At 39.4% G+C, this 15592-nt stretch overlaps 1 long non-coding RNA gene across 2 annotated transcripts; it reads left to right on the forward strand.

The window, feature by feature from the left end:
* Positions 1–1548: 1548 nt before the first annotated feature.
* LOC113969060 lies at positions 1549–12490 on the forward strand. Of its 2 annotated transcripts, none has more exons than XR_003534732.1 (2): positions 1549–1676; positions 9643–12490. It is a non-coding gene; the product is annotated as an uncharacterized LOC113969060 (long non-coding RNA). The 2 variants fall into 2 exon arrangements; XR_003534731.1 differs by lacking the exon at positions 1549–1676 and adding an exon at positions 8690–9057.
* The last annotated feature ends 3102 nt before the right edge of the window (positions 12491–15592 follow it).

A 15592-nucleotide genomic window follows, 5' to 3' on the forward strand; every position in this document is an offset into this window, starting at 1 on the left:
GCTGAGACACTCCTGTTGCTCTAGGAAGAAATAAGAATGAGGACAGTTAATGAGCCAGGGTTAAGATGCAGAAATACGCTATGAGATGGTGTCACTTCTGGGGATGCACATAGTGCCTGCTGCTGTTTTCTCACCACTATTCCAGGTTGCTGAATATATTTCCCTGAGCTAGTGCTCTTTTGTGGGTGGTGAATTAATGAAATAATATTCTGAGCAGTACCACCAGCTCAGCAATGCTGTCTGTGTAGAACCATCACCCAGGTCAGGAACTGCCCACAAGGAGCTCTGAGTATAACCAGGCATTTCTTTCAGGGTGAGCAGTGCTCACTCACTGTGCCCCCGATGAGCTGCTGGGAACGTGCGCTGCGAGTTGTGATTTAAACTGACAGAAGCAACTAAATTTGTAATGAAGAATTACTGTCTTCCATTCAATCTACTACATAACTGTGTCCCATCTGCCTGCCTCCCAACTGCAAGGCCAGCACAATCCCAAGATTGTTCCCTTGCATGCTAATTCTTGAGGGCAAAAATTCACACTGTTAATGACAGCTAACATAACATTCAGACTTGCACAGCACAAAACAATCCTCCAGATCAAGCTCAGGCGCTTGTGGCACTTGGAAATGTTTTGCTTCCTCCCAGCTGAGAATCAAGTAAGTGGATGAAAATACTGAGTTACTCTATCAATTCAATCCTTGCATTTGTTTGCTATAGCTCAGAAATAGGCTTGTGGAGTCTGTTGCTGGTCTTGCTTTTCATTTGCACATGCACTCTGCATAGAAGAACCCAGCTTTGAAATGCAGTAAATAAGACATGCTTTAAAAAGGATTTCAGAAATTATTGCAGAGATGAGTAAAAAAATTTATTTTGTAAACTGTATTTTTTATTCTAAAATGCTGCCAAGTATTGATTATGGTCTTAAAAAAATCTAAAGGACAGAGAACCTAAGTCAGGGACAGGATATTAATAGGTATGTTACCAGGTAAAAATAACAACTAATGTCTGGGGAGAGAGGGCATTTTCCTATTAGTTCACTAAATGCCCTGTAAGCAATACATTAAACTCATCTCTTCCATTCTCTTGGCTTTCTGGTTTGCCACACATCTCCCTGGCGCAGCCTTGCAAGAGAATGAAAGGCAGAAATAGCTGTAGGGTTTGCACCAAACCCCTTTGTACCCTTGACACCTTTTGTTTAAAATTTATCCTGTAGTATTTGACAGACATGACAGTGTGCCTCTGGGCAACATAATAACATGTGCTGTACTTAAAGGTAAACGTCTCTGCTGTCTGTGTCATTTACAGCAAGCAGAGGGTTGGGCTGTGCTGGTGCAGCTTCCAGTTGTTTCATGGTGTACCTAGCATTGTTCAAAGTTGTCCTGCTGGGACCTCCCAGTGAATCTGCCCCACTGCAGTTGCTTAACTTGGTTTCCATCCCTCCTCTGGTGTGTGCTAACAGGTTGATGCTGCAGAGACATACAGTGTCATGGACTGTCCATCCTCTGTAGGCACCAACTGCCTTCTGATCAGACAATGGGAAACTCTGCAGTTTGGTCTCTTAATTAGCCCTTTTTTCAGACAGCCTTGTTTCCTAGGAGTTGTTCACTTGTGGAAAGAAGAGAGGGAAGATCTGATACATCTTAACACACTGAAGCACAGTCACTTGAAAGATAACACAGGTGAGGTTTTATTTAACTGAGTGCCATTTCAAGTGTAATCCAGAACTGACATGAGCCAAGTTTAGGATGACCTGAAGTGTCAAGGTCAAAAGCAGAGTGGGCCTATTAATGGGCTGTGAAAACTTGCAAATAGCATTTTCCCTGCTGATAACACAGATGGTGACTGTTTGACAATATTGCAGTGGATGGTGACAAAAAAGGATTATGTTAAAACTGAGGGCATATGTTATCTAATTCACATAACATATATATATATTATTCTCTGGATTTCCAGTGATTAGTAAGTTTGGTGCTATTTTCAATTTCTTTTAAAGTTAAATTAACTGTGTCTATCTTACTCTTCAGAATCATGCACATTAGTTTTCACTTACTTGTTTTAGCCAAGAAAAATACATTTTTACAGACTGAAAACTCTTTCTAAATTGAATGGGAGTTTTATCTTTGGAATGACTGTGCATCACACAGAGACCATTTTTGCAGAGAAGATGTCAGAATGTTTCATTTGTGTACACTCCTTCAGGAAAATGTATCCTGGATAATGTCTTTGCTTAGGTTTAAAGCTGGAGCTTAGAATAGGCTTTCAGAAAAGGACTGCAAATTTGCAGTCCGCATTGCATTCTTTGTATTTCAAACACTTTTAATCTGTCTGCACCAGCATGCACCTATAACTTACACATAACTTTGCCTCTGGTAGTAGCTGTTTTTTTGTTGTTGTGGTTGCAGTTTCAGAGCACAGATACATGACACAGCGCTGGATAGATGGTGTACAGACTTCTGGGCTAGGACAAGTAGATGGTGGCATGATAGGCCCTACCTTGCACTTAGAATTTTTTCTGCAAGAGCATTTTTTAACAATTTCAGTTTTACTGGATTTTGCTCTTCCCTAAATTTAGGGGAGGGTTCCAGGTCTATGCAGAATTTTGGGGAGGTGTGTGGGTAGTTAAGTCTACTGCAGGGGCTAGGATTTAAGGGAAAAAAGTAAAGGCTACTAGGTTGCTGTTCAATCACTTGTGTTCCTTTAGTGTGGAATAAGCCAGGATAACAAGTCTATGCCTTACATTGTAGTTTCAATGTAGATACTATTCACCTGGGATGGGGGTTTGGGTTAGGGTCTGGCTTTTAAAAACAAAGGAACACTTAACCCAGTCTTAGCTGGGCTTGGAGACACCCAGCATGAGGAGCGGTGTCAGCACAGTTCAGCAGCATGAGAGGAGTGGCTCCGTGCTTTTGTTTCAAATAAGGCTCTCTGAAAGTTAGTTTCAGAAAAGAGCTGACAGCTTTTGCTGCTTTTTGCACAGTTCTGTTTGGCTCAAAGATTAAGAGCAACAACTGGAGTTGGGGTTCCTGGCCTTGCTTTCCTTCAGAAGTGGTGACACGATGTGAGGGATGTGCTCAGCCCCTTCACCAAACCAGCTGCAGTTTGGTACAGGCTCCAAGGGAGGGCAAGGCCTGAGCCCAGAATGCCTCTGGTTCCAGTCTGTTCCCTGAAAACCCAAAAAGGAGCAGAGTGACACAGTGAGCATCGGGTGCACATGAGCTTGGAATACTGATCACACAATTAACACATGAATAGCACGTGGCTTTTCCAGGACTCCCTTCTTAAGGAGAAAAGCAAGTTATGGGTATGAGCAATCTCCTGCATACCATGTTCATTGGTACAGAAGGGAAGTGTCTGTGAGAAGGCAAAATGTCAGAGCACGAGGCTCACTTGAGCAGCTCCATTAAAAGAGCATTTATTTTCAAGCAGTGTCCTTATATTCAGATACATACAGAGGCACTGGTTTCAGCAACACAAATTGCAAGCTGCATAAATGTGCATAAATGTATATTTCATGGGCCTGAATAACAGTTACATCAGGGAAGTGATGATAAAGCTAGCGGTATTCTTGTCTATATAGATGTAGACAATCTTTTAATCTGACAAATAATTAGAAAGGAGTATATATTAATAGCAATTAACATTGAGTGGTATCTTGGAAAGGATGAGACTTTGCTTTATAGAGCCACTGTCTGGGAAGTTGGGGCTCATTTTGTTGTGGAACTGATTGATGCTGTCAAACTGATGACATTTTGCTGACAGCAAATCAAGAGAAAATGAAATAGTGCATGTTGGATATTGTTGTCCATGACACTAAAGGAATTGTCCTGCTTTCACTGTTTTTAACCTGGCTTCTTGGGAAAAAAGACTAATGAATTCCCATTATGCTTTACAGTGTCTGTCTTGTATCCCTCAAATTACCTCTATGAGTCTGTTGGTTAACTTCAGTCAAATTTCTCTCAGGCAACAGTAGAAATTATGGTCAAATAAGTTTCTTCAAACTAGATGGTGTTTGGGTAAAGAATCCCAATGAAGTGCCCTTAGCGAGGGGAACACACAGCCTGAGTTTGCATGTTACTGGGCAGAGAAGCCACCAAGGAGTGAGATCTCTGCCGAAGCTGAGCTAAGCTCTGAATCAATTATGGGAAAGGAAACTTCAGTGGCTCTGCTGCTCACGATGAAAACTTGCATTGCTGTGAGTTGTAACTGGGTAATGCCAGATGTTCTGTTGTCTCTGCAGGTTACTTATGACCTTAAGAATTACTACTCTGTAGCCATCCCATGGAGCTGAAAGTCACAGTAATTAAATGCCTAAGTAGGATAGTGCTGTTGGCACAATAGTAACAAATGTCTTTTACCAGGAGAAAGCTTGTTTTCCAAGTTTGTAGTTTATTGGTTTTAATGGTGATTCAATTCCTTCATTGCGTGAGCACTGAGTCAGAAAAGCAGTGTCTTGAGGCTGTCAGTTTTGCCCACCTTCATTGCATTAGACTAGGGGAAATTTCCCTAAAGTTCCATCAGGTTTAACAGTTATTAATCTGAATAAAGCTGAAATAATGCAGAAAGCACTTGCTATGCAAAAATCTGCAAACAAATGGCAAGTACAGTTCCTCGCTTCTGTTCCCACAGTGGAAAATAAGCAAGCTTTTGCAAAGTCATGGAAACAAAATAGCTGTGCTAATCTGAAAACAACAGCCCTGCATAGCTTTCCAAGGAGAGAAGAAGAAACCTGAAGCCTGTGAACGGCTGAGTACCTACTTTGGATCTTTTTCCCTAATGCTCACACATGAGCCCATGTTTCATCAAATATAGTCTGCCTTACTGCTATCCTTTGAGAGGATAAATTCAAACGCGTTTGTTTGCATGTTTTTAAGCATTTGAAGAATATTCCAGAATCAGGTTTGCTATTAAGAAATCACACTGCATAGAGATACAGTACCACAGCAATCCTTCTTAGAGAAATATATAACTGTAGTTCTTTTGGGTCTAGTTTATTAGTTGAACTCGTTTACCTCCAAGAACCTTCCTCTCCATTGCATGAGGGAGAGACAGATTTGCTCTCTGATTTCCTCAATGATAGCACATTATGGATGGCTTAATAGCTACCAGGGTTTCAGCCTGGAATCATTAAAGCATTAGGCAAACTTTCAATACATATTTCCTGTTAGTCTTGTCACACCACGGAAAGGTGAGTGTGAACAGAGGTCAGTAGCACATCATGAACATGCAAATAGTGTCATAAAAACAAGTTCATCACGCCTATATTTCACAGAATAACAGAATATTCTGAATTGGAAGGGACCCACAAGGATCTTCAAGTCATTTGTCATAAGAGGGATCCTGATTTTTCTGATTCACTATGCAATTTATGTGTAAATTCTCATCATCTCACCAGATTTGTGCTAAAATGAAAGTGAGAATATATTCCATCCATCTACAAATTGTGGTCAGTAAGTTTATATACACCAGTCACACTAGATGTGGGCTCAGCACTCTATTTTTATGCAGAGATAATAGGGGGAATAGTAAATGCTGAAATTTCCCTGGTGAAAGAAGCATTTCCAGCAATATATAGTGAGATGTACTCAAACTTGGCAATAAATACTACTTTAGCTTTCTGCAGCTGGTATTGCAATTTGTACTGTGGCAATGACTGAGGTCCCATTTAATTGATCACTGAAGGAATAGACAGAAAGCCTCCTGAAGAGCTCAGTCCTGCAGTTTTTGTCTTCCCACTTTCTCCTTAAATGGTTTGTAAAATTTGCCAAATAGTAAGAGAATTTCTCATAGGTGAAACATGTTTTAAATGGGTGAAATATTAATGCTGATTAACATTATTCCTGTTTTATGGTATAAAAGAAGAATTTAAATAGTGTAATGTAATATTTTTCAATTCCAAGACATCTTCATATTTTTATGACCCTGTAAATTATCCCACTTGCACATGAGAATCGTAAGTAGGGAAAAATCAAATGTACATAAGGAAAGTACTTGCTCCTTAGAAAATTCCAGTGTGGATTCTTACCGAAGTGATAAATAAATTAGGAGATGAAATATGGGCACTATTGCAGATATCTGAGGGGATATCTTTTTCACCCAGTGTAACATCCGTAGATTAATTAGTCTGCACTTCCTGTGTTGCATTTTCTGATATTCTGCTTTGCTCTAATGCTGTCAGACAACTTGTGCTGTCAGATGACACCGTAGAAAAGTAGAACAAACAGAAAATAATGTCATTACGTAATGTCTCTGCTTTTTCCCTTGTCTTAGAAAGTGACTTTGCCTCTGCAAACACTGAAGTGTTTGCATCTCCTCTTCCCCTTTAAGAAATAAATAGGTCAGTTGCCTGCAACAAAGTGCAAAGAGCCAGCTATGTCCATGGTATTGCCACTGGCATGAGATTAATTAGAGAATATGGTAATTAACCAGGTACATTTGTGGTTTTCTACCATATTTTTCTGGTGGTAGTCTTGTTCAGTAGTCTGCTGAAAATGTGCCCGGTACAGCATAAAGAAATGCACTGATAATTAGGTTCCCTGCCCAGTGATTCAGTCCTTTCCAGTTTCTTGAAGGTCACCTTCAGCTGCCTCCCTGTTCACGCTCCAGTTTCTCCCAGTTCCATTTCAGTGCTCTGTGCAATAACAGGTTGCAGAATTCAGTTTCTCAAATTGGCATCTTTAAAACACCCTGCTCTGAAAATCTAAACACTCTAATGATCATGTGCATCCACTCTGCAGGCTTTATATAATAATTTTGGTTTTCCTCTTGTTGACATTCAAGAGCTAAAGCAATGTACTGTGCTTTGAAAATCCAAAATACAGAAGCAGCAAATTCTTCCTGTTTTGAAAGCTCTTCAGCAGCAGCCACTTCACTCTAGGAGCTTTCTTTTATGATACCCTCAGAGCACTGACCAATGTTTTGAAATGGCACTTAAACTTGATGATAAAATGCATTAATGTGTCCCCCATCCCTAGAGAAGTAGGATCTATGAATGGAGCCAAACCACACAGTGTAAGTAGTTGAGTAACTCTGACAAGTTACCTCAGAGGAAATGTGTGTAAGTCTAGTCCAAGTTGGCTGTTTTCATGATGGCATTTTCTTTTTAAATTATCTATACCTAATAAATATATAACCTATTACAGTTAATACCTGAATTTCTTTCCTAAATGTCTTGGGGGTAAATAGAGAAGTGAGAAAAGCTATAGGGAAATAACTGTGTCCAGAATTCTCATATTCATGAAGACTGCAGGTTTTGAATACATTCAACTTGGGCAGCTGCTCAATTCCATTGCTCACAACTCAACAGCTCTGTGATGATAAGCCCAAGAGAGCTTGTCTGTACCCCAACTTGCCTCACCTCCACGTGGTTTAGGCAAAGACATATGTTGTGGCTTAGGTGTGAACTAGGTATTAAAAGTGTGCGTTGGCCTCCCCTGTGTGTGTGAACTGTGTGAATCACAGCAGTGTCTTCTGGAGGCATCACACTGCTGCTGAGGTCTGCTCGGGTGGCACTGAGCCTCTCCTTGGGACAGGCGTGTTTACAGATATTGCCAGGATGAATAGTTAGCCCAACTAGGGATTTCTAGTGAAATGACTGCTCAGAACTTGCAGTCAGGAAATACTTCCGACTACTGCTTCGTCTCTGGTCTGGTTGCCAGGTGGATACTGCAGAGATAAGTTTTTGTTTCTCTTTTACTGAATTCTATAGCTTCTCTGAAGAACTTTTTTTAATGAGAATAGAAAATTTCTAACTCCTATAACATCAAAAAAGACACTTAACTGTTAATATGCACTAAAGGATTCACCGAGGATGACATTTTCAAAATTCTTGGGTCAGCAATCTCATACACTTTTGGGTGCTTTACGCATAGAAACCATAATTAGAGAGACAGATTTGAACATGGCAGTGTGCCATGCACTTATTAAAATGTAAGTGCCTGAAGTCAGCCATAAGCTGTGGGATTTGTTTTATTTGTGAATATGATAGTAAATTTGGAGTTATTCTGAAGCAATAATTATTCTTTGAGATATATATGGCAAAGCTGCCTAAATGTTTTCTACTTTCTTACTCTGGTACTACATCTCTGTAACTTCTGCTGTTCTGGGACTATGTATTTATCCCCTCTGCACAAGGCTTTCATGTCATTAAATATACCTCAGTGTTTGGGTTTTAAAGATCTGTAATATTTCAGATGGTTCACACTAGACTAAAGAATCTGTAAGGTGGAAATTAAAAAAATCTAGGTAATTTGTTTAGACTGTCTTTTCCATCATGAACTAGGCAATCAATGAGCTTGTGGGTGAAGTACTTGTGCTGGTAATACCAGAACACAACAGTGGAAAAGTTAGAGAAGGAGGCTGTAATGAAGAGCTGTGCTTCAGCTGTGGCATCCTTAGGTCTCACTACAACACTTGATGTTTTGGGGAAATGAAACATGAGGCTTTTTTGGAGACCTAGACTATATGGGACCATTTCTGTTGAAAGCTGAGAACCGGCACCATGCATTTGTCTGCTTCAGATCTCTTGATTGATTTCACTAACGTTTTTTATCTGGCAGCTATTAACGTTTTTTTGTAACTGATAAACCTGGAAAGAGCAGTTTGGAAAACTTGCATGGATGTTCAGAGCTTTAATTTCAAGCCATCTTACTTTCTTGAAATGCTTAACGGGACCGATAGCTTGTTTAAAATTAGCTCAGGTTATTCTGTGCTGCACTGTTACCTGCATTACAAATCTAACTGAAGGTGGGCACTACTGTAGCTTTGCTGTGCTTCCCGAACTCTGAGAATCTTCATTGTGATTTCTTGTCCAAGTCATGTGTTCACGTATTTTCCTCTTTATATGTTATAGTTCTGTCCTGTCTCTGGGCAGATACTGTACAAGATGCCAGTGGGGTATGAAAGGAGAGCTGCCCATCGAGAGTGTAGGAGATGCCACGTGGCTTTCATTGGGCTGGGCTGTGACCCCCTGATCATCAGTCTGTAGGATGAGCTCCTGAGCCTGACCTCCATCAGAGCTAAAACCTGCTAGAGCTGGGCAAACACCTCAGCTGGCAGCTCCATGTAAGTGGTTCAGTGAATTTTTTTCTGCTGCTATTTTTTTTTATTGTCTCTTTATTAAGGTTTGAGAAGGAGACTCAACCTGGATATGCTGCGTTTAAGGTGAATGTGTGTTTACCTCACTGAACAGGAGCCATGTTACTGACAGAAATATTTGAAAAATAGTAAATACTAGAGAATACTCTGATAAAATGACATCTTAGTGTGTATGTTCAAATCCTAAAGCTGTTTAATAATTTACAGGAGGAGAGTGTCCAGAACGAATTGCTCATTAAAGACTTAGAGACTTTGAAGCTTCAGACTCTTCCTGTACCATGAAACCAGAGCACTTCCCTGACAAAAGGCAGGAAGAAGACAAGGAAAGTGAACAATACAGAGCATGAATAGTAGTTCTGGAAGAGAAAGACCAGGGAAAACACCAGAAATATCAAAAAATAATTTGCTATAGGTCTTAAAGCACATGTAGGCTGACCTTGTTAAAGTTATCGGAAGCGTTTCCAGTGACATTAGCGCGTTTTACCTGAAGAAATGAGGATGGAGTGCATGGGAGGTGGGTTGCATTCAAGTGATATTTCCTTTATTTTTCAGGTTTCTCTGAGGCCTAGAAGAACCCAGGAAGCAAAAGTGGTGAATCCAGAAATGTGTGAATTCCTCAAGAGGATGCGGCTCAGACAAGATGCTGGAGCTCACACTGCTTGTGTCACTGCTGTACAACTTACACATGCTCCCAATTTTCCTGTGAGGTTCTGTGATTCCTGAAGTGCACCAGGGCCGAAGTCGGTGAATCTTCATTTAGGACTGGAAATCTGACTTTACTGGACTCTTTAAAAGTACTTTGTTAAATTACTTATGCAAGCTCAATGCAAAGCAAAACACTACATCTACTTTTTGGAATAATTTTCACATATCTAGAACCAAAGTTTAAATTATTTTTAAGTTATTGATTAAGTTATTGAAATATTTAAGATATTGCTTAATATATTTTATTGTAGTAATAAAGTCCTTCAATTACCAAATTAATATTTCCCAAGTAAAATCTGGTAAGTCCTAAGTGAAGAGTGGATTGCTGCCCACAGTTGATAGTTTAATAGCGGAAACACTATTTAATTTTATTATTATTCAAATTTATGTTCAGTTTTCTCAATTTGCATAAAAATACTATAAATCACTTATATGGAAAAAGTATTATCCTGGAATATTTCTAATGATTTAAAATAGCTGAGTGAGGCAAAATCTTGGCAAGCCCATAGCAGGGAACACAACTAGGCTGAACACAGTTACAGTACAATGAAAAATGTTTATTTTCTCCAGCTTAGTTTCTGTGCAAGAATTTGTGGACCCTTAAGTAGGGATCAGAGTCTTTCCTTCTTCAATCTACTCATGTAAAGGAGTAACCATTTTCTTTTATGTGTATGTATTTTTTTTTGAGCTGATTTGCCCACGTGTTCTGTAACAGAAACCTTTTTTAAGGGTGAGTTCAAGCTCCTCTTTGGCACCTTTGAAAATTGCTGCTGAAAGAATGCTATTCCTGTAGCCACCTTTTGCCCATGTGTATGTATAAATTACTAATTCAGCTGAAGAAAATGTGCTAAATCACTCTGCTTTCTCAATAGAGGGCCAGAGTAAGGAAATAGATTGAGCAGCATGGATGTTTATAAATGAGCACCATTTCAGATCAATGAAAGGGAAAGTGACAAACCCAATGATTCATTAAGAAAAATCTGTTTTCATCCTTATTTTGTGTGTGTGAACTCAAGTACTGATATCTGCAGTTGTTGCAGCAGAAGTAGGTAGCTTTCAGGCCATTTAGTGGTTTTAGGTTAAAGTGAACACCCTAATCTTTTTCCATTCTTAAAAGATAGCCAGAGTAGGGAAAGGAATATCAATTTATTTTCCTCCCTGAAAAATACTCAGCATAAGAAACAACCTATTGATACCATGTGTAACTTTGGACAAGAAGGTATCAATGTCTGGTGTATATCTGAGGTGCATCATGAAGTTGGCACTGTTTGTACTGGAAAAGAGGGAAACAAATGCTCTGGCTGCTTGGCAAAGTCAGAGGGAATTGTTATGGATGTGTAAAGCACATAGGAGAGCTCAGCTGAGCTGCTGCCCTCAGAGGGGTGAAACTTCTGCCACTCTAAAAGCACTGACACTGTTCAGCCAAAGTTACCCAGGGCTCATTCAGACCTTCCTCGTGCTTTTCAACCACCAGAATTTGGAAGGAGAGCTAATTAAAAATGTACAAAGGTTCATGTCTAACTTTATTGTAAATGCAACTGTGACACAATTTTTCAGGTGAAACCTACAATGGAAGGGAAGAAAACATGCATTTCAAATGAAGTAGCTCTGCACTCAGAATGAAAAGCAGGAGAGATCTTGACTAGGCAAATTAACCTACCTACCCATCTATTGTGTGCTGAAAAAATTATTTTTAGCATGCCTGTGACACGTTTGATAATTACTTTTCTCTGTAGTCAAAGGCTCTATTTAACAAAGCAGAGATGAAATGGGGAGTTCAGCATGAAGGGAGAGGTGCCTGTGTAATCATCTTTATCTTGCTCATATTAATGTCCTGGGAATGCATTGCCTCAGAACCTATAGTTACCCTCTGAAAGCAGAGCAGAAATAATTACCTGTATTGAGTGCTTGTTAGTACCCAGAATAATAAAGTTTAAAATCACTTGTGAAGGATTTGGTCCCAATAGGTGCTTAGTAGGCTGCAGAACCAGAAAAATGGCATGTAAGTGTGGCTACCTGCTTTCACAGGTAGCTTCTCCTTCTTTTCCACACAGACATCATTTAATGCTAAGATGCTGTAGAATTTCCTGAGCTGAGTGCTGTATCTGTTGGGCAGGTCAGCCTGGATTGCTCCCAGAACCCAAAGGATAAGACTTGTTGGAGAATTGTTAGGACTCTGGCATTGGGGCAGTTTCTGTATTGAGCTAACACAGTGCTGAAAGCTAACACAGCAACCAAAGGCCATTCAGAGCATCTTCTTATGTTTGGTTGCTTGCAAAAGAAAAGATCATCTTAGAGGGGAAAAAAACATGTAACGTCCAAAACAAGATAAACCTCAGTAATTCACAGAAAACTATCAAATTAGTGGAACCTCATTTAAAAATCAGCATGAGTTTTATATAATTTCATAGGCTTTGTCCATTTAGGCTTTTTTTTTTTAATTAACATCTTTCAAGTAAAGTACTGAAAAATACTTTGACTCGAGAGTTTTGGAATGAAATGACAAATTCAGTGTGTAATTTGTCAGCAACTGGGAATAGAATTTCTCCAGTCCCATTTTGCTGAGGGCATTTTCTCTATTGTTCGTCTCTTTCTGATCATCTCGACTACCTGTGAAAGGAAAAAAATCTATATTTTTATTACTTTCACTGAAGAAATTGAGTGACAGGGCTTTTTTCCATGACTGACTGCTGAGTAAAAAAAAGAAGTTATGGCTGGGTTATGACTATTTTCTCCTGCTGTGATGAGATTAGAGAAAGTTGAAGTCAGCACCTAGTTGTGGATAGTCATCAATACAGATGACATACAATAAAAATGAAATCTAGTATTTCATTCACCATTCGAGCAGCAGCTCAGTTTCTGAGCTCACTTCCTCATTAAGAAACTTCTCTTGAAAGAACCATCATTAAATTATGTTTCTCTGCTTCTCAGGATGACATGCACTTCCTAACTTAGCACTTACACAGTAGGAGAGAAATAATTAATTTTGAGCTTTCAGTTCTCTCTATTGACTTGCAAGGGGAAAAAAATAATGGAACGGGTCTGAAAAGAGGGTGAGATACATACTTATTCGTCCCTCCACCATGAACATCTATTGTGTTTTTCAAAAGTTTATCACAAACTTTGGTAAAGTTTTAACATGTTTAGTTGAGATAAAATATTCTTTACATCTTCATCTTTTTTGTGGAATTTTGGGAGTGATCCAGGAGTGGATTTCATTTGAAAAGTAAAAGTAGTTACTTAAACTGTATTTTGAAATATCTGACATGAAAAGTTTTGGAAGGCATTGAAGCCCCGTAAATTCCCTACATTGTGTTAGACTTCAACTCTCTCACAGGAGGTATTAGTTAGAACTATTAAAAGATTGCACCTGTATTATAAGGCTTTACAAGTCAAGTATCAGCTTTAGATGAAAATTTATGATTGCAATCTACTTTTCTAAAAATAAACATAATTTGCATACGACACCTCACTGTGCAGCATTAACATGAATGCCCTCAGATGCCCACAGCTACACCTGTACCAGCCCAGGCTGTTGAAACTATATGGCTAAAATGTTGTAGGATGGTAGAGAAAGTGGAATTAAGAATTCAATTTTTAATGTTCATAGAATGGCCTGGGTTGGAAAGGACCTTAGATCATCTCATTCCAACACCCCTACCATGGGCAGGGACACCTTCCACCAGACCAGTTTGCTCAGAGCTCCATCCAACCTGACCTTAAGCACTTCCAGGGATGAGGCAGCCACAACTTCTCCGGGCAACCTGTGCCAGGGCCTGGCAACCCTCACAGTGAAGAATTTTTCTCCCAATGTGTAATCTAAACCAATCATTCACAAGTTATTTAAAATATACTGTTATCTTACTTATTTTAGCTTAATTTTAAACTCATCTTCATTGTCTGAATGATTTTCTTCACCAAGGGAAATGGAAGTGAGCTCATTCTGTTACTCTGTGAAGAATCAACCAGGAAAATTTCACTAGAGGCATCAGGTATTTTATTAATTGTGCATTTGAGCAAATTAATTTTCTTAAACTCGTTTTTTGAGAACAGGCAATTGTACTGTGGAGATCTTGTTTGTGTTACTGCTCCATAATCCAAACATTACTCTCATTGTTCTTCTCATCCTACAGATTTCTCAGTAGACTGTTCTGTTCTGCTCCACTGTTTTTTCTAATTATACTATATATTCCTTGCTCATAACTTCCATCCCATACAAACCATATATTTAAATCATTTGACAGAACATTATTTCAGTAGTTTCTTCGTAAATTCTGATTGCCCCTATTATTTCACAACACAAAGTCGGCTCAAAGTTAAATGTTTCAACTTTGATTAGTAGTTCTGCTTTTCTCAGCAGTACAAAAGACAGCTAATACATTTCCTCTGGGCTGGCTTTTGCTTCAAAAGCTGGGCTTGCTATTACGGTATATGGAAATTGAGAGTATAACAAATATGAGTGTGACAAGCTAAATTTCTGCTTATTACATTAACACTGGGATGTTATTTTGTCTTTGGTTGCTGTTTATTCATAGCAATAATCCATCTTTTCGTCAGCAACTGAACCATACCTAATACCAGTTACAGCCATTACCCCGATTCGGACTGCTCTGAAAGTCATGTTGCCATATTTACTCTTCACTATTTATTTGGCAGGCTCTGAGATTTGAGAGGGAAAAAAATGTATAGGTCAAGAAAGGAGAGGAAAGAAAATATACTTGTTGAGTTAGAGGGCTCGGTTGTTTCTGATGTGAATACAAAAATTGCAAAGTCTTGCTTAGTCACCATTGCTATCTATCAGTATTAATGTGCAGCTTATTCCAACTAGACATGAACCACCTCATGTGAAAAGCAATTCACAAGTGAAATCATAGATCCTAAACCCTCAGGGTTCAGGCCATTTTATTAAAATCCAATGATGATTACCATGCAGACTTTACTTTCCATTCAGGTAATACAGTTTGCAAGCTGTTTGGAAACTCATTTTCAGTTTAAACCTGAGTGTTCCATATCTGAACATTACTTTGCTATTTTCAGATTTGGTTTCATTTATGATTGTGTTACATAATGGCATCAAGATAATTAAACCATGACAGGATCTGTTTCAAATTTCCTAGTGAAACATCTCAATATGAGCCTCTGCTGTTGTGTTACACAGTAACTCTGCCCCCGTTATTAAAACAAAAAGTAATTTTGTTGAAGGAAGACCATGTAACATCAGAAGGAGCAAATTACATATCTTGCATTCTCTCAATTTCTCGGAGTTTTGGAGGGGCTGAACTCTGTGATTCTGCCTCCATCAACAGCCCCAAAGTACTCTCAGGTGCCAGACAGGTGAAGGGAAAATCCATACAGCCAAAAAGCCAGTGAAGGGTTTATTTAAGTTTGCCAGCAGTTGTCTGGGTTTCAGTGCACTGGCTTTCATGGGTGTGCACAGGCTTGCAGCTTGGGCTAGACTGGGGGGATTAAATCCAGCACAGGTTTGCTGGCATTCACTGCTGGGTCCTCCTTGTCTGTGATGTGGCTGAAGGACATTCAGACTCTCCTTAAAAACATCTTGCAGTGCAAATGCAGTCAAGGCCAGAATTGCCCTACCAGACCTGTGTCAGGTGTGCTTTTGTTGGGCCCTCACCCTCCCTTCTCCAGCCTGTGTGTCTTGCAGCTTCACTCCTTGGAGAGCTCTGAACCCACAAAATATTTTCTGTGGCAGAACATAGAAGGAGCCAAACAATTCTGCACACACAACCAGGACACAGAGGTTGTCTTATAGATAAAGAAATAGATTTTGGCCGCAGGT

This window comes from Neopelma chrysocephalum, unplaced genomic scaffold (assembly GCF_003984885.1).
Source record: "Neopelma chrysocephalum unplaced genomic scaffold, ASM398488v2 Primary Assembly neopelma1_70, whole genome shotgun sequence".
NCBI lineage: Eukaryota > Metazoa > Chordata > Aves > Passeriformes > Pipridae > Neopelma > Neopelma chrysocephalum.